At 41.1% G+C, this 19950-nt stretch overlaps 1 pseudogene; it reads left to right on the forward strand.

The window, feature by feature from the left end:
- Positions 1 to 222: 222 nt before the first annotated feature.
- The window catches only part of LOC100975933 (histone-arginine methyltransferase CARM1-like), a 107390-nt pseudogene continuing 87662 nt past the window's right edge, over positions 223 to 19950 (forward strand).

A 19950-nucleotide genomic window follows, 5' to 3' on the forward strand; every position in this document is an offset into this window, starting at 1 on the left:
TATCATCAACAATCACCTTCCCTAGAGCACTTTCTGAGTATAAATCTACGAGCTTTGTAAGCACAGCACTGGGAGAATTTCTGGAGCCCAGTCTCTGCCTGTGTTTCTTTGTGCTCTCTCACTTGACATTTCTGAATGCAAATATGTCTGACAAGTGTAAATAAGGGTGTCACAGCTCGGAATAGTACCCATTTCCACCTTGCCATCTCTTATCATGTATGTGTTCAGGGATGAATGTGCCATTTTCATCTTCTAATATTTTCACAGTTGGAATTTTTTACAAAGTGCAATGGTGAGCTCTATGGTTTCCAAGGTGAAGAAATGGATCTACTTTTTATCCTTGCAGAATTCAGTGCATTTGCAAATACTTTGAAAATATGCCAAAATAAAAAAAAGGAATACTCAGTGTTCAGCCAGCGGACAGAAGAAGCGTCTGCTGCACAGTACTTCCAGGTCAGGAGGGTTATCCTGGGTGGAATAAATTGATTTGTTTCAAGGTGTGCCTCTGAACACATCTAGGCAGGGTGGGTGGAGAGGAGATAATTAATATTCTGTTGCAGTGGTTCTCAAAATGTGGTCACCAGGCCAGCAGCATCAGCCTTACATAGATTTATATCCCCGTTCTGCCACTTATTACATTGTCAGGACTTGGGCAAGTTGCTGGATCTTTCTGAGCCTCAGCTTCCTCATCTGAGGAACATAATTCACCTGATTGTCATGATGCTTTAATTTAATTAGATGAAACTGTGAAGCACTTAGCATGGTACCTGGGCCATAGAAAGCTCCACAAAATGGTGGCAATTACAACAATATTTCTTACCAGCGTTCAGCGCTGGATTTATATGCACCACATCACCCAACTGGCTTGCCTCTGTTTCCATCAGGATTACCACAATCATTGCCTTCTGCCCCACTTCCACCTCCACCAGGATTTCTATCCAAGTTCTGTTTTCCTGTCGAGGCTAATGGGGCTCATCAGGGCAGGCCATCCCTTTTGGTCCTGGCTATTTTCTCTCTTGACTCTTTTCTTTTTTTTTTGACAGAGTCTCGCTCTTTTGCCTAGGCTGGATCACACTTGTGTGATTATAGCTCACTGCAGCCTCCAACTCTTGGGCTCAAGCGATCCTCCTACTTTAACCTCCCGAAGTTCTGGGATTGCAGGTGTCAACCATCCCAACTTGTCTATTATTCTCAATTTTTGCTCTCTCACAACCTCTGATTTAGGAAGGGACCTTGAGTACTTATCTCATCAATATCTAGGTCCAAATCTATTGAATCTATGTAGTCAGAAGTCTGGGATCTACTTAGAATTCTATGCTTTACATATAGGGCCAACGTGGCCAGGTCACAATGTCTCTCAGAGCCTCAGCTTCTCTGTTTGTGAAAGATCATGTCTTCCCTGACCAAAGTGCCTGTCAGAACCAGATGCTGATGATCGTGCTGACTTTGTGGGTTGTTTACTCCCCCTCTTTTCTCTTTCCCTTATAGTTTTATGGCTGCATTTCTCAACAGCAGAACATGATGCAAGATTTTGTGAGGACAGCCACTTACCACAGAGCCATCCTCCAGAATCACATTGACTTTAGAGACAAGGTAATGCCGGCAGCAGGTTATGAATCTCATGCATTTCAGAAATCTTTTCAAGACCAGAATCAAAATGAAGCTTTAGTAGAATTACCATATGACCCAACAATTCCCCTCCTAGCTATACACCCAAAAGAATTGAAACAGGCATTCAAACAAATACTTGTACACAAATGTTCATAACAGCGCTATTCAAAATAGCCAGAAAGTGGAAACAATCCAAATGCCCATCAACTGATGAATATATAAGCAAAATGTGGTATATTTACACATGGAATATTATGAGTATTATTCACATTTGTATTATTCATAAGAAGGGATGCAGTGCTGATACATGCATCACCATGGATGAACCCCAAAAAAATGCTGAGTGAAAGAAGTCAGTCACAAAAGATCATGTGATTCCATTTATGTGAAGCATCAGAATAGATAAATTTATAGAGATAGAAAGTGCTCTAGTGGTTGCCAGGGATGAGGGAGAAAGGGAAATAGGAAGTGACTGCTTAATGGGGACAGAATTTCCTTTTGGGGTGATAAAAATATCTTATAACCAGATAAAGGTAATGGTCGCCCAATGTAATGAACGTATTAAATGACACCATACTGTATACTTTAAAATAGTTAATGGTTAATTTGATGTTATGTGAATTTATCTCACTAAAATTATTAACCTTTGAGTGCCAGGAACTCGAGAGACTGAATGCACTGTTTTGGTGCATCGAACAGTTTAGGAGCTTTATTGCTACATAATAAATAGCTCTTCATGAGACATTCTATTTCAATTTTTTCATAGACTCCACAAGTACATGCGTTTATTTCCTTAATGAAATGGATATGAATGATGAATGGTTGCCAGCACATTATACACCTGTTGTCCAGGGTTATTCTACCTGTTAAAGAGACAAACTGTTCAGAACACTCAACAGCTTATCTCTCAGGCAACAGTACTAATCCAAAGACTCGGCAGTATGGGATCTAGTTTCATATTTTCTCCTTAACTAGCTGTGTGATCTTAGGCAAAATGCTGAAGTTCTCTAAGCCTCACAGTCTAGTCTACTGATATAACAATTGTAGATCCATGGTCCTTTAGCTTTGCAGCATTACTTCCCAGGAAGGTTGTGGTAGAATATTGAAATAATTATTCCAATAATCATGCCTCCCTGTATCCACACATACATAGTCATGTAGCTGCTTCTGTCATCAAGAGCATTCTAATTTTTTGGCCCTTATCTCTGTGCTGGCTTTGTGACTTGCTTTGACCAATAGAATATGACAGTGGTGATGTTGTGTGAGTTCCAGAGCCTAGGCCCTAATGAGCCTTATAGCTTTTGCTCTCCATTTCTTGGAACCCAGTGATTACCATACTGTGAAGGAGTCTAGCCTGCTAGAGTTCAGAGGTCACAGGGAGAACTGAAGCACCTCAGCCAACAGCCATCACCAACAACTGCCAGACCTGTGAGCGAGGCCATCTTGGGTCTTCCAGTCCAACCGACCCTCCTGCTGGATGCAGAGGAATGAACAAATCCAAGCAAGACCAGGAGAGAAACTGCCCAGCCCTCCCACAGAATTGAGAGAATTCATAAATTGTTTCTGGTTTAAGTCACTAAATATTCTTGCATCTTTCCCTCTGTTTTCACTAACTATTGTTGCATAACAGTAGTTATAGTTGTATACAATGCAATTATACAACCGCATACAAGTATATACAACTGTATAGTATTATTATACAACAATATTTAATGAAAACAGAGGGAAAGATGCGTGAAAGGTAGTGATAAATAGGCCCCCAGCTAGAAGCTGGTTTGCACATGGCTTTCTATTCTTTGTCATGTCCATTCTGCTATTGAGCCCATCAGTGAAGTTTTTATTTTGGTTATCATATTTTTCAGTGCCAAAATTTCCATTTGGCACTTTGTTATATCATCTGTTTCTTGGCTGACACTTTCTATTTTCCATTGGTTTTAGTGGTATTCATGATTGCCGGTTGGAACTTTTTAAATAATAGCTGCTTTAAAAGTCTTTGTCAGATTGTTCTGACCTCTATGTCATGGCAGTGTTAGTTTCAGCTGATTATCTTTTCCCATAGGAATTGAGGTTTTCCCAATTCTTCTTGATTGGGTTTGGGCTGCAAGTTCCTTCCCCATAGTTGGTCTTCTGAGGGCTATGTTTCCTATGTCAGTTCATTTTTCAAAGCCTTGGTGGTGCTATTTGGATCTGTCCTCTGTGTATGTCACCCAGTGGTCAGCCTGGCACCTGGGCAGAGTTCTCAAAGTTTTGGTATGCTAATTAGTACCAGATCCATGCATGCACAGGCTGAGGATGACCCCAGGAATTTATAAAAGAAACTGTATGGAGCTGCTTTGCCAAGCTCCTTCCTCTCTGTGATACTTTTTGGTTCCCTGTGACCACTTTTCAGTCTCTTGCCAACAAGTTTACTCTGCCATGTACTTCCATGACTTTGCCTGCATATTGGCCAAGCAGAGAGAGACCGAGAGAGAAAAAAAAGCACTGGGGGTCAGCCCAGGCTTGGGAATGACAGCTCCACTGAATGGGGAGAAAGGTTTCCTTCCCTTATAGTTTTGGTTAATGCAGGCTGATGTTGCCAATACCACAAGATTCTTGGGGACGGGAGTGTGGAAGAAGGAAGGAAAAGGAAGGGAAATAGAGGGAAGAGAGGAGGGGGAGAAGAGAGAAACACAGAGAATTTTCACACCCTGACTATTAGAAATTTACTTTTCTGCTGCTAAAGCCAGAACTACAGGGTGTCTCAGGAGCTCTCTTTGTACCCTGGTGCTCATTTCTGCTGTGTGGACTTTAGGCCAGGGTTTACTGGGGGAAGAAAGGAGTTAACTCACTGTTGGTTGGGTAATATTTCAAATCCCAGTCTTATTTCCTGATATGGTTTGGCTGTGTCCCTACCCAAATCTCATCTTGAATTGTAGTTCCCATAATCCCCACATGTCCTGGGAGGGACCCAGTGGAGGTAATTTAATCATGAGGTGGCTACCCTCATGCTGTTCTTGGGATAGTGAATGAATTATCATGAGATGTGATGGTTTTATAAGAGGCTTTTCCCCTTTTGCTCGGCACTTCTCCTTCCTGCCATCATGTGAAGAAGGATGTGTTTGCTTCCCCTTCTGCCATGATTACAAGTTTCCTGAGGCCTCCCTAGCCATGTTGAATTGTGAGTCAATTAAACCTCTTTCCTTTGTAAATTACCCAGTCTCAGGTATGTCTTTAGTAGCAGCGTGAGAACGGACTAATGCATTTCCTAATCTGCCTGACGTTCTTAACTCTTCGGAGTCCTCAAGTAGTTGCTCTAGGCATTCTGTCCAGGTGTTACAGCTGTATTCAATTCAGTGCGAGAGAGAGAGAGAGAGAGAGAGAGAAAGAGAGGGTGAAGTGGGCCTCGTCCAACCCACCTAGGACTGGACTCTATCTAAAAGCCACCTCTATGTGCTCTGATGGGTGAGAGTAATGGGTAAAAGGCAAAGGTGAGACCAGAAATGGCGGGGTTTAGCCAAAGAGTCTTATATATCATACGTCTTGAGGTGCCCAGCAAACAACCTTACTTTGCCAGTGGGACAAGCCTGTTAACAGTTACGAAGTAAACATTCCCAGTGAAGAGGATCTGCTAGGATAGATGGGCAGGATGAAGACTAAGGAGAAAAACTAGTTCATTTTTGAGCTTATCTGGCCTTTAAGGTTGTAAGTAAGCAATCTTGTCAACCTAAGGTAGGTTTTTTCCAATTAAAATAAAATTTAGCTCTGAATTGCTGATTTCTTCTTCACGGTTTGAGCATGTTTCCTGGAGGTATTAGTTTTATTTAGGGAATATTCTCTTTCTGTATAGGGACTTAGTTTTAATCTACAATCTATTTGCTATGTTATCTATGATCTATTTTAAATTCTGGTTACAATTTTAAAGACCACTCCCTAAACTACTAATGACACTGATAACTTACATTATAAAAGTCTTTCACAGACTTTTCACATGGATCGTATCACTTGGCTATTTCATTTTTGTATCTTTTCATCTATAACAATGAAGATATTGGGCTAGATTATCTTTAAGGTCACTCCCAGCTCTAACTTCCTTTGATTTTACAAAATACCCTTTCCCTGCCTGCCTGAAATAGTTTCATCTGCCAATGAAATGAAATAGGCATCCATCTGTTAGGGGTTATGAAGGTGATAATTAATCACATGGTTGATAATTAATTATATCCCTTTCCTTCTTTGAGTTCTGAACCAATTTAGAAATAGACACAGATGTCATGAAGAAATCACAATATCAATGTTATTGTTGCTGTTTGGAGAACAGGGTTCAGACCTATTGCCAAATGCAGTTTCCTAAATCTTCTGCTCCGAAACCGAACTTTTCCACTCACTTACATGCTGAACTACTGGTCTCCCAAACAAATCCAGAGCCTGCCCCATAAGGTTCTCACATGGGGGACTCAAGGGCACACACTTGGTTTGGAGTGGGCAGGCCGACCCCTCCCAAGCGCATGCGCTATGCTTGCTCCATCCTATTTCCCAGTGTCACCATCAAGGTGAATCATTCCTGCTAAGGGGAAAAAAGAGGGAGGGTAAATGACCACTCTTAATTCCATTACCGCCCTCTCCTGGGAGTAAATATTTCCTCCATTCTGAAAATGAAGGAGAAAACTGACCCACTTTAGTGTCCCAGGAATCCTCTGGTTCTGAACAAACCAGGATGGTTGGGACCCCTCACTCCAAATCCACCAAATCCATCACAAATGCAAAATCTTTTTTAGTCCTTTTTTTGTTTGCTTACATCATACTGAAAAGCATTCTGGAATAACGCCTGGGGGTCTGTGGAGGATGCTCCTTTTTCACTAAATCCTTGTATTCTTCCTCATTGAAATTGACTATTTAAAAGGGCATTGAAATTGACTGCCTAAAAGCACAGGGGTTTAGAATGATCAATAACAATAGCTATTATTTATTGAGGAGCTTAGTATGGGCAAGCACCATGCTAAGGGCTTTCCACACACCGTTTCTTTTAATCTTCATCACAACTTTATGAGATAAATACTAATATTATTGCCCTTTTACAGATGAGAGAATAAGGGCCCAGGAAGGTTGATAATTTACCTGATTTTATACAACTAGAAATAAAAAGGCCAGAGTAAGACCCACTTAGTCTAACTTTGGAGCCTGTACACATAATCCCTGAAAGGCATTGCCCATGGGAAGGTTGGCTAAAATTGCTAAGGAAGATTTTTGTTTCTCCAGGCCTAAGGATGGGATAAAAACATTTTGGTTACTTAAACATTCCCATGAATACATGAGGTTGCCTTGCACAACGGTTACATTCATGAGTTCTGGAGCCGGAGAGCTGAGTTGAAACTCCTGCTTGACCACTTACCATATACCTGCCATAGACCTTTGTCCTGTTTGTCTTGAGATCTTGGGCAGGTTGTCTACAGTTTCTGGGCTTTGGCTTCTTTGTCTATAAAAGTAGGAAAATGATAAGAGTAGTAGCTACTTTCTAGAGCTCTTACAAGTTCAAGATGATATAGTGTCTATGAACTCTATATTAGCAAGGATTGTTATTATTGATGGTCACGGGTTTCCACCTCTGCTATAACTTTAAAGCTTCCAAATCTTGATTTTTCATTCTGCCTCCTCCATGTAGTTTTAATGAAAATCATTTCTTGGCCAGAGCACACTGCTGGCTGAGAACTCCATTTGGAATCCTTCCAGGAAACTGACCCCACTAGAATCCAACCCATCTCCCCTTCTTGGAGTTTCTGTTAATTGCCATCTGGCTATTTTTAGTTTCTTTAAGTGTGCACTGGGCACAAGCAGGGAAAGTCCATCCTGCTGAGGGTTTGGGGCTGTGTGAGCTGTGGGGTTTTAATTTGAAAATGTTTTGACACTTCATTTGTCAGGGCACCAGTTGCTGGAAACTTGTGAGAGTGAGCAGGAGCTGAGAGCTTATTATTTTTTTAAATCAGTGTTTTCACAGAGGAGAGAATCCCCAGTTGCAACAGCTGCTTAGTGCATCCAAATGTGAGTTTGGCTTAGGCAGAAGGGATTTAGGGATTTGAAAGCTTAAAAGAAAACATAAATAACAACAAACATGGAAAGCAACCTGTTCAGACTGTCAGCTGATATTCAGATTTGCAGAGCCTGAGCTTTGGTTCTTCTGATGTGAGTTTTCTGTGGTGTGGGCTTATCATCAGTTTGGTCAAAGGCCTTTGAGTCCATTTCTAATTCTGTTCTGAAATGATCCCTCACTTTAACACACCGCACACACTAATGAGGCCTGACCTTCATCACTGACTGGAATAAAGGCTATAGCCTAGATCTGCCACATAGGGCTGTCTGTAAGTGCTTGCTTCCCTCCATTTCTACTGACCCTCTACTTCTTGACCAGCATAGATGTTAACCCTGTGGTGGCAGAATCCTTGTACAGAGCCTGTGGGTAGGAGTAGAAAGAAAAGGAAATTACTTATGATTCCTGCTAGGGGCTTCACATATCCTATCTAATTTAATATTTGCGTGTTAGTCAAGGTTCTTAGTTGCCAACATCAGAAACTAATTCTATTAATTTAAGGTGGGGTGAGAGGATTTCTTTAAATGTTACAGGAACATCAGATAATGAGTCTTAGAAGCTAAGTATCTGGAATAATTTTCAAAATCATGTTGCAGAATTGATCTCAGGAAGACAGCAATGCAGCCAGACATAGACACTGCAACGTGCACAGCTTTCACTAAATACCAATCTTGAGTGTTGTCCTAAGAACTTTGCCTCTGATGCTCTAGGGTCTGGAGGTTACTGTGACCTCACCATAGTGGACTCCATATAGTCCCTACATCTTCACCGTCTGAGCTCACATGCAAAGCGCGTCTTCCTGGCAGAGCCTGGCTCATGCTTGTGCTTTAGCTGACACCTTTGCTTCCCTAGCAAGAGGCTGGTGCTGCCTTAGAATGTGGGGCATTCCCCAAACATAGGAAGGGAGTTCTGACGCTGAGAGGCACCAAAGAATGGCAAATGCCCACTGCACTGTACAACAAACAAATGCAATACATATTGTTAGGCTAATAGTATAGACAAAGAGATTGGAGCTACAGAAAGCTAACTAACTTGCTTTAGCGTAAACAACTGCTATGTGGCAGAGCTACATGCAAACTCAGGTCTGTCTGTATGCAAAGACTGTACTGCAGGATGATTTTAGGGGTGACAGAAAGTCATTTGTTTTGTGTTCTAGGTTGATAAACTGACATTTCACTATGTGATTTTTGGAATGTGAGGGGAGCAGGCTGTGATGGTAAAAAACAGTATCTGCTTACATATATATATATATATATATATATATATATATATATAATTTTTTTCTATAGCTTGGGATTTTAAGTCTGATTCAGTTTTCCAGGGCTACCATAACAAATTACCACAAAGTTAGTAGCTAAGTGCAACTGAAATTTGTTCTCTCATTGTTCTGGAGGCTAGAAGTCTGAAATCAAGATGTCTGCAGGGCCATGCTCCCTCTTAAGGCTTTAGGAGAGGATCCTTCCTTACCTCTTCCTGGCTTCTGCTGGTTGCTGGCAGTCTTTGGTGCTCCTTGGCTTATAGATGCATCATTCCAAGTGCTGCCTCTGTTGTTACATGGCATTCTCCCAGTACGTGTTCCTGTGTAAATTTCTCTCCTCTCATAGTGACACCAGCCATATGGGATTTAGGGCCCACCCTAATTCATTATAACCTTATCTTAACTTGGTTACATCTGTAAAGACCCTATTTCCACATAAGGTCACATTCTCAGGTTCTGGATAGACATGAATTTTGGGGAGGTAGACACTATTCAGTGCAGTATAGAGACTAGTTTCATTAAGTTAGATATCACAGTAACTCATTTCTGAGACTAATTCTCTGTAATAAAGGTAAAGAGAAAGTGATAGAAAATGAGTCTAGGTTTAACTGATCTCTTTGGTCCCTTAAGCCCAAAGGGGACCCTCTGAACAGATCTCCTGCCTGTGAGTGAAGCAGGAGTATATCTGTGCCAGCATCCTGAGCTTGAGTAGATTTGCTTCCTGAAAGGTTACTAGAGAAAGATGCCAGAGTCAGCAAAAGGAAATGCTTTCATTTGGTATGAAAGCAAAGTGCAGCTCTCCAGGAGAGCCAAGAAGACTGTGAATAAGCATTGGTCACAGACTGATTTTTAGGGTAATTGTGAAAAAGGAAGCTGAGGGCTTTAGGGTACAATGCAATAGGTGGCTTTCTAACCAAGATATTTGCACTCAAAGCACATCTCTGGTCCTTTCAAGATGGCGACATGTGACCTTGATCTTTTTGAGGTTAATTTTAAATTGCGGTAAAAACACTTAATCACATGGTGGCTGGAAAAATTTAGTAAGCAACTTCTTGGAGAGTCTCAGCACAGCTCTGGAATGCTGCACACACAACCGGGGAATCAGAATCAGAAATCATGAAATCATCGGACCCTCAAAGATACAGCTTATCCAGGCTTGTGAGTCAGGGCTATGCTGCTGTAACAATCAACTCCTAAATGTCAGCGGCTTAATCCAACAGAGCTTTATTTCTCTAATCTGTATCATTCTCACTCCAGGACCCAGGTTGATGGAACAGCCTCCACGAAAAGCACTACTAGTTCCTGTTGTAGAGGAAAGGAGGACCTAGCACATCACACAGCTAGTTCTTAAATCTTCCACCTGAAAATGGCCAGTGTTACTTATAACTACATTACGTTGGCCAAAGCAAGTCATATGGTCACTCCTAATTTCAACAAAGCAGGGAAATGCAAATCTACATCTGCCCATAAGAAGAAACAGAAATATTTGGTAAATGGCACTATATATTACCTTTGCAAACTCATTAAGGTAGGGACAGGTTGATAAGGTGATATTCTCAGTGCACCAGCTGTGCGTGGGAGGGGGTTAGAAAAAAGAGGCACTTGATGGATTAATACTTCACTTATAGGATTTCATTGAAATTAACTTCTGCCTGGTGGATTGCCTAGCCACTGAACACAAAGCATTTTAGAAAGTTCCTAGAGTTGAATTTCCAACACTTTCACTCTTCCTCTAAGACAGTGCCATGAAGTGCCAATTTGGGGCAACTACTGACTTTCTAAAGGCTTATATAGAAGGCTCTGTATGACATAGTGATATCTAATATAGATGACTTTGTTTTAACGTCTGCTTGCAGGCTAAGAATGTAAGTAAATAAAGAGGATAAAATCATTAAAAAGCAGTTCAATTGGATGAAGCAACCAACTAATAAGCTCTTTAAAATATTGTATTTTCATCCCTTGGTATCCGTGGGAGGTTCTAGGATACACACATACCCCCCAAATTAAAATTTGTGGGTGCTCAAGTTTCTTGTATAAAATGGCATGATATTTGCATACAATCTATGCACATCCTCCTGTATGCTTTAAGTCATCTCTAGATTAATATCTAATACAGTGTAAATGCTATATGAATAATTTTTACTGTATTTTTATTTGTATTATTTTAATTGTTGTATTGTTATTTTTATGGGGTGTTTTGTTTTTACTATTTTCGATGTATTGGTTGAATCCTTGGATGCAGAACTCACAGATGCTGAGGGCTGAGTGTACTAGACCCTGGTCTTTTTTGGCACTGAACCAGAAAAATTCTGATGAATTTACAGCTTCTGCCTAAATCCTCTTTTCACTTAATTTCCTGAGTCTGTAGTATTGGCATGTCCACTTTAACTTCAGAGTGGTGGCTTAGCTTTGGAATTGAGAAGTTCCAGAAACCCAGAAAAAGACAGAATCACAGGGAAATGTCAATAAACATGTTGATTTTCCTGTAACTACCGCCAGCTTCTTAGCCTAGATTCCCTAAATTGCAGAGCATGAGGCAAAGGCTTCTGGGCTGGCACTTTATCAGGGAGTATTAATCTCAGGAAAACAGGAGTAGGAGAAAGGAGAGTGAGGCAGAGAAGGAGGGAGAGCAAGTGGAAGGCACTACATTACTGAGCAGGCCACAGCTTTATGAAAAACTGATTGCTTGGTGTCATAGGACATCTTCAAAGGGGCGACATGAAGCTACTTCTTCATCCTCAAATAGTTCTTCCAAGGGGAGAAAGGGAAAATGATTTATTCATTAGCTGCCATCTCCCATTGGTCAAAGTATTCCCTCACTGGGTATTAACTCCCTTACACTTCAAGGGTACACATGCATGAGCGTCAAGTAGGTGCTGCAGTGCTTTCTCTGCCTTGACAGAAACAAGGGAATTCCACTATAGGAAGCACATGGCACAAACGAATTGTGCACTGTTTTTTGTGCTAATGAACGATATGAGGACCTAGAAGAAACCATTGCAACAAGTTCCTCAGGCAGTAGTGAATATAGCAGCAACAGCAGCAGCAGCAGCAGCAGCCATAAAACCCAGCTCCAGGATTCAAAGATCAGTGCAAGCGATTTCTAGGACCCCTCTGCTAAATAGCAAGGCAAGTGTTCTCTTCTGGCATGAGGCAAAACCAGAAGGCATTATAACCAGCCACTCAAGCCAGGAACCTAGGAGTCAATCTATACTTTTAGTCTCCTTTCAAGTCTAAATCCCTTAGATTCAATGGTCTCAGCATTTCTGCAACCTTTTCACTTCTCCTGTCCCACAGCAAGTCCCTAGCTCTCATTCTTATTGTATCTTTCCTGGAGTATTGCAAAAGTTTTGCAACTACTTTTCCTGCTTGTACCAGTTAAGATATCTTTGACTCGAAATAGGAAAAATCCCTACTGGAATTGGCTAAAACAGTCAAAGGTAATGCGACTTCATGGTGTTTTAATCCATGAAGTCACATTACCTTTGACTGTTTTAACCAATTACTTTGAGCTTTGAGCATCACATCCAAATTTAACCACATTCAGGAAATAGGAGGCATCTTTTCTGTGCGTCTCTTTAAGAGGGAGGAAATCTTTCCCAAGAAGTCTTTCTCAGTAGACTCATAAGGAAAGTCATATCACATCTCCAAGCCTAAACCCATCACTGGCAACAGGAATAGAACCACTTACGATTGCCCTAAACCAATCAAGATCCCCTCCCTGGATCTGCAGATGGTTAACCACATACAGGAGGGTAAATAATAAAACTGAAGTTCTGATTGGAAGGAGGAAGGGAGAGGGGACTGATGCTGGTTAGGAATTACTAGGTTCTGTTACCTTTGATGTTGTGGCCCTCCAATCCATGCCATTAGTATGATGTTGCTGAAATGCAACTATGACATAATCCTATGAAATAATACTTCTATTTAAAACTTCCTGATGATTCTTCTTTGCTGAAGAATCAAGCCAAGTCTTGCACAAAAGACTATTTATGATCAAGCATCTGCCAGTTTCTCCAGATTTTGCTCTTGCCATGTTCATGTCTTAACCATGCCCCACTTCTACCTCTAATACTCACATCATGCTCCTGATGCAATTTACTGCCTTCCTTATGCAACTGGCTCTATCATTCTTAGATGCCTTTGTCCATACTTCCTGGAGCTCCTGCATTTCCCATCATTTAAATGGCACAATATTGACTCACTTTTCAATTTCCAGTACCCAGGTCACCTCAATGAAATCTTTCCAGACCCTGCGGTAAAGTAGCCTCTTTGTCCTTCTGCTCACACTGTGCCCTTATATAATTCTATTATTGCCACTGTAGCACATGATTGTACTTCTTTATTAATGCCTATTCCTCCTCCCAGACAGTCCTGCTCTATTCATCTTTGCATTCTCAGCACCTGGCAGTGCTTGGCACATTGGTGAATGAATGAAGGAGTGTTTAAGGATCTAGAGCTGAGTGATCATGCTCAGGTCTAAAGCAGGGTTAATTGTGAGGAGATAAGCTAAGCATGATCACATGTTTTGAATATTCCCTAATTAGAGAGGAAAATAGTTATAGAACTGGTAGAAGGGTGGTTAAAAGGTTGCTAATAAGTTTTTCTGTCCTCTGCCAGAAGACCAAGCAAAATGTGCTCATAAGCATTAATTCTGCATTATTTAAATACAGGCAACCCTCTGGGTGCAAGCAAGTTTCACTGCACAGCAGATGTAGAGTTCTGTCTTAGGAGGAGCTATCACTGCAGAATTTTCCCGCCATAATGAAAGTGCTAAGTATCTGAACAAGATTTAAGTCCAAGCTGCAAAGGCCATAAGAGGATGTCTTCTGTAGTCCTTGAGATGCTTTGGACATTTTCTTCTCTGATAAAAGCTGGAGTAGGAGATGCGATGCACTGCAAAAGTCTGTGCAGCCTCCTCTTTCTGTTACTGCCCAGAAGTTGCTCAGTTAACCTGTCAGTCCATAGTTCGGATATTGGAAGATCTGGATACTGGATGCAGTCTATGGGGGTTGGCAACCTGTGGCAGCCAACAGTGATGATGAAGCACATGATACTGGGCCCGAGCCTGAGCCACATGTGGTTTTGGGCTGTCTAGTGAGCTGACTAAAGATGGAATAAAATGAGGGCAGGAAGGAGTGATGGCTGTGGAAGTAGGACACAGAACATAGGAATATGAGGCATACAACAATAACAGGTATTGCAATTCAGAGCAGCCACTGATGTGCTCAAAAAATAAAGAAGAATTAGTAAATAATAACTGATATCACTTGAGGAACCAGTTGTGGGATAATCAAAACCTTCATATTTGAAGACAATTATAAAAAGCCGGAGTGAAAAATAAGACTAAATGTGGCCAGTATTACTCTAGTCTGAATAGAACAAATAATAATTTAGAATTGAAGTTGAGACAACGATAGACTGGATTAAGAAAATGTGGCACATATACACCATGGAATACTATGCAGCCATAAAAAATGATGAGTTCATGTCCTTTGTAGGGACATGGATGAAATGGAAATCATCATTCTCAGTAAACTATCGCAAGGACAAAAAACCAAACACCGCACGTTCTCACTCATAGGTGGGAATTGAACAATGAGAACACATGGACACAGGAAGGGGAACATCACACTCTGGGGACTGTTGTGGGGTGGGGGGAGGGGGGAGGGATAGCATTAGGAGATATACCTAATGCTAAATGACGAGTTAATGGGTGCAGTACACCAACATGGCACATGTATACATATGTAACAAGCCTGCACATTGTGCACATGTACCCTAAAACTTAAAGTATAATAATAATAAAATAAAATAAAAAAATAATTGAAGTTGAGAGAGTGGCTAATAGTTTAGGATTCAACTTAGATAATTAAAAAAATCTCATCTCTGATTCTCAGCCTCCTTATCTACAAAATGGAGAAAATAATCATTGTTATCACAAATTTAAAAGGTAATGCCTACACAGTACTCAACAGGCATAGCATATAATAAGTATACAAGAAGTAGTAGATACAATAGGTCCTCCATATTCGTGTGCTCTGTTTCTGTGGGTTCTACGTCATGGATACAGCCAACTGTGGAACAAAAATACTTGGAAAAAAGATGGGTTGTTGTGTCTGTACTGAACATGTATGGACACTTTTTTCTTGTCATTATTCCCTAAACAATATAGTACAACAACTATTTACATAGCACTTACATTGCACTAGGTATTATAAGTAATCTAGAGACTCCTTAAGGTATTCAGGAGGATGTGCATATGTCATATGCAAATACCACACTATTTTATATAAGGGACTTGAGCATCCAAGGATTTGGGTATCCAAGGGGATTCCTGGAACAAATTCCCCATGTATACCAACAGATGACTGTATTTATTTTTGCTCTTTTATTCAAGGGTAATTTTGTTTCATGCTTTCATAAGGATCTATATATTCCTTGTTAATTTTAACCTACTAAATCCAAATGAATAGTTTTGAATCTACTTGGAGCTATGTAAGCCCTGTCCAAGTACTTTGCAGGATTTCTTTGCCCAGGAAGCCACAAGAACATGTAATTAAAATAATTCAGAAAGCAAAATGATAACTCTTTCTTTCTAATATTTTTAAAACTTTTCTTACCAATAAATTCCCAGGACATTTGGCCACGATTACATGGACCAGTTGTTGACTTTTCCCAGTTAGTCCTGCCAGGGATTTCGTACTATTTTCGGGTGCCACTATGTATAAGCCAAAAAAGAGCCATGTCTACCATCACTGCCTGTGTATCCAACAGGGAGCTGAGGATGAATTCCCTCTCTGGAAGGTAATTGTCCACAAGACGTAACTGGATGGTAATATAGGGAGAATATGGCAAGGTCAAAAGAAAGTCATCCTTTGAAAGATTCTTAATTTAACTAGGTTGGAGAGGACTTATGCTGGTATAAGGTGGCTTCTCAGCAAGGTAACAGATTTTTACCATGTTTTCTGGATCATGAATCTGTCCTCTATTTGTGGTAGTGAGGGATATTTTCATTCCTCAGTTTGTTCAATAAAGATTTAGTGAGTGTCTCTACTGTGCACCAGATCCTGTACTACATTCAGATTCAATAGTGAGAAACAGATGGGGTCTCTCCTTTAATGAAGATTACTATCCAGGAGAGAGAGCAGATATTAATCAAATAATCACTCATTACATGAAAAATTATAATTCTGGTGAATTTATGAAGAAAGAGTATGAAGAGATGCTGATAAGAAAGTATACAACAGGAGGACCTAGCATGGTGGGACAGCAAAGACCAGGGGAGATGTTTGTGACTTAGCCAAGACGACATCTCCCCACCTCCTTGCACCTACATGCATGGCCAATGGAACGTAAGAGGAAGTGATGAGTGTCACTTCTGGGCCAAGGTGGTTAATGGTCCAGCATACTTTCCCTACACTGATGATTAAAAGATGGAGGTGTTTGTGACCTTAAGGATGAGTTGGTTTAACAGCCAGGGTCCCTGCAGGAGACAGACAGCACACATGACAGGGTGTATTAGGGTTCTCTGAGAGGGACAGAGCTAATTGGAAATATATCCATATCTATATCTATATAATCTACCTATGTATCTATGCATCTATCTATCTATGTATCTATCTATGTATCTATCTATCTAAAAGGGAGTTTATTAAGTATTAACTTACATGATCACAAGGTCCCACAATAGGCTGTCTGCAAGCTGAGGAGCAAGGAGAGCCAGTCTGAGTCCCAAAACTGAAGAACTGGGAGTCTGATGTCCAAGGGCAGGAAGCATCCAGCACAGGAGAAAGACGTAGGCTGGGGGGCTAGGCCAGTCTCTCCTTTTCAAGTTTTTCTGGCTACTTTATATTTGCTGGAAGCTGATTAGATTGTGCCTACCAGATTAGGGGTGAATCCACCTTCACCAGACCACTGACTCAAATGTTAATATCTTTTGGCAAAACCCACACAGACACACCCAGGATGAATACTTTGTATTCTTCAAGCAAGTTCACACTCAGTGTTAACCATCACACAGGGTGTTTTATGAGAGTTAAAAATAACATGACTATTTACAAAGATGTAGGCAGAGTTAGGAGAATAAAGGAGGGATAGTGAAGCACTCTGTTACCAGCAAGAATGTGGACCTGTTATTCTATCTGGACCTAAAGGTAGTTACTGGAAATGTGACATAATATCAGAGCTGTAAGACATGGGAGCCCAACAGGAACTGTGACTTCAGTAAACTCACAATCCATGGAGACACAGAAGAAAGGGAGCCAAAAGAATAAATAATCTGACCTCACTGTCCTCACCCCCTCTGATCTCCTATTGTCATTTCTCTTGACGTATCCCAACTAGAATCCAGTGGCAAGGAAGGCCATTGTAACAGTCTATATAGATCAGGCTCCTGCCAAAGACCAGGATGAGAAGAGTGGAGGATAGATCTGGAGAAGCAAATAGAAAATATCCAGCACAATAGTCACTGAGTAGGTGAAAGAAAATGACCGCAGACTGAAAGCAGATTGGGCGTAATGGAGAGCATAGCAAGCAAAAGGAACAGTATGTACTAAGGCCTGTGGCAGGAATGAGCCTAAAGTCTTCTAAGAAGGCCTGTGTTCAGGCACGAAGAACTGGCGGAAGGCTACCTCAGCTAGTCAGAAGGGTGATCGTGTTCCAATGATAGTCAAGGAAGAAGAGTAGAGATCATGAAGATCAAGAGTGAAAAGTGTCAGATGCATGGGGTGACTTGGAGGCCAAGAAATAAGAAAGAGGCCCGAATGCAGAAGACATGGAAGGTTGAGTGAAACATCATAGGCTGTGAATCTTGAATAAGGCAAGGGCATCCTGAGCTCAACCTCTTTGGGTGCTGCCTTGTGATGCAAGAGCATTCCCGGAGTCCAAATGTTAGACAAAAGTCATAGGCCTTTTCCAAAGATATTTCAAAGTGATGTTGGAATTAAAAGACTGCTATCTTGGGCCATCCCATTCAGCCATTTAGGCAACAAGTATTTATTAATGGTTTTTATATTTCCTACTGTGCTCACTAGGTTCTGAGAGGTGATGTGATTCCTGTCTTTGGTAAGCTCACAGGCTAAGCAGGAAAGACAACCATGTAAAGAACTACTTGTCATATCCTGTGATAAGTGCTGTTAGAGAGTGACATGCAAAGGTGCCAGAGGGCCCAGCCTACCCTGACTGGGGAATCAGGGAACGCATCCCTGAGTTATGAGATTGAGCTAGGTCTGGAAGGATGTTTCCCAGGTAGAAAAATGAGAGGAGGGAATGTTATCTAAGGGAAATGTATTGATCAGTGGATGCCAACTACTACTAAAATGATCCCCAAATTTCAGTTGTTTATCATAATAAAATTTATTTCTTGCTCATGACATGTCCAGTGCGTTCTGAGTGGCTCTTCCCAAAGTGGTGATCCAGAGATTCAGGCTGTTTTCATCTTCAGTGCAGGGAATGTATGCCGGAACTTTAGCCACCTTGGTCCAGAAGTGACACTCATCACTTTGCCTCACATTCCACTGGCCATGCAAGTAGATGCAAAGGGGTGGAGAGATGTAGTCTTGGGTAGGCAGCTGCTTCCCGGCAGCTGCATTCTGAGAGAGCGTGAACATTTGGTATGGGGTAATGGCTCCCACTGCCACAGAGAATTGCTCATGAGGGAGCACAGAATGAAGTAAAGGGACATGATTCCTAGCCCAGGGTGTGTGTGGAAGAAGGGAGAGAAGTACAAAAGAAGAGGCCAGAAAGGTCAGTCATTACTGGATGGCTCAGGACTATGGACAACGTACCAGAGAGACCTTCTCCTTCTTCTCCTCCGGATGTGTGGAACTATTAGAAGTGTGACATGGCCAGATATGCATCTCTTCACAGTCCACTCATTTCTTTTTTTTTTTCTGCACAAAAAGAGAGCAAGAGTGGTGCAAAGAGCTAAACGCTGGATTTTCATCCCAATTCTGCCAATGCTACCTACTTGGGCTGGCTACTTAGTGTCTCTGAGCCTCAGCTTATCAATAAAATGGGCACAAAACTATATGTACTCTGTATTCCCGAGAGGCATGAGGATCTGATAGATAATGTCAGGCAAACATCCTTTGGAAACTGTAAACTGCTCTACATATACAAGGATATTTAGTTACTCTATTTTGCCTCTGCCTGAGGGGAGGTATTTTTTCCCAGAGCATGAAAGTATAACTTAATGTCTGCCAAGTTCCTGAAATATATCCACTTCTGTGATGATCTACCAATGGTAGAATAAGAAATGAGCTCAATATTATCTCTATAAGAACAAATAAATACAATTAGATGCAGCTCCAATGCTTCCTAAGGTGCTACGTAAGAAAGCATAATGGAATTACCCATGTTAATGACTTTTCTTCTTCCACAGTCTTGGAAACCACAGGTGGAAAGGGCTGAGGTGGTGTATTTCCATTACAGCCTAAATATTTGCTTTGACTATTAGTTTTTTTTTTCCCACAGAATTTATCCCTGGTCCTCCAAGGCTTTGTTTTCCAAAGCTGCACGGCTTATGTAGAGAAGGGGAAATGTCCCTCTACCTCCTCACTGTCTCTTCCCATTGCATGACTGAAAATTTACTTGTCAAGATTTTTTAATATCCACATAAGTGGGCAGCAGATGGACTTATCTGGACAGTGCTAGCAAAGGATTGGATTCTTTTTCAAGGCCTAACTCTGTTTTGAAATAGCCAAATGATTAAAGTTACTTTGGCTTTTGCATTTTTAGAAAATTTTCTCAACTTATAATTTGTCACTACTTCTCTAGATATGACCTGGGTCTGTTGAAGTATCTTTTTACCAAATGGACCAATTTTCCAAAAGCCTAACTCACCACATAAGGCTCCCTCCCATCTCTGTCTCTTTTTCTTTCTCCCTGTTTCCTTTCCCCCATCTCTCTGCTAATGGTAAGATGTTCCTTTAGTTTTTAGTCTGCAGCATCACGAGAACTGGAAAACACTGCTCTAAGATGTGCTTCGTGCCATTTTAATACATTAGATAAAGAACTT

The sequence above is a fragment of the Pan paniscus genome, chromosome 11 (genome assembly GCF_029289425.2).
Source record: "Pan paniscus chromosome 11, NHGRI_mPanPan1-v2.0_pri, whole genome shotgun sequence".
Lineage (NCBI taxonomy): Eukaryota > Metazoa > Chordata > Mammalia > Primates > Hominidae > Pan > Pan paniscus.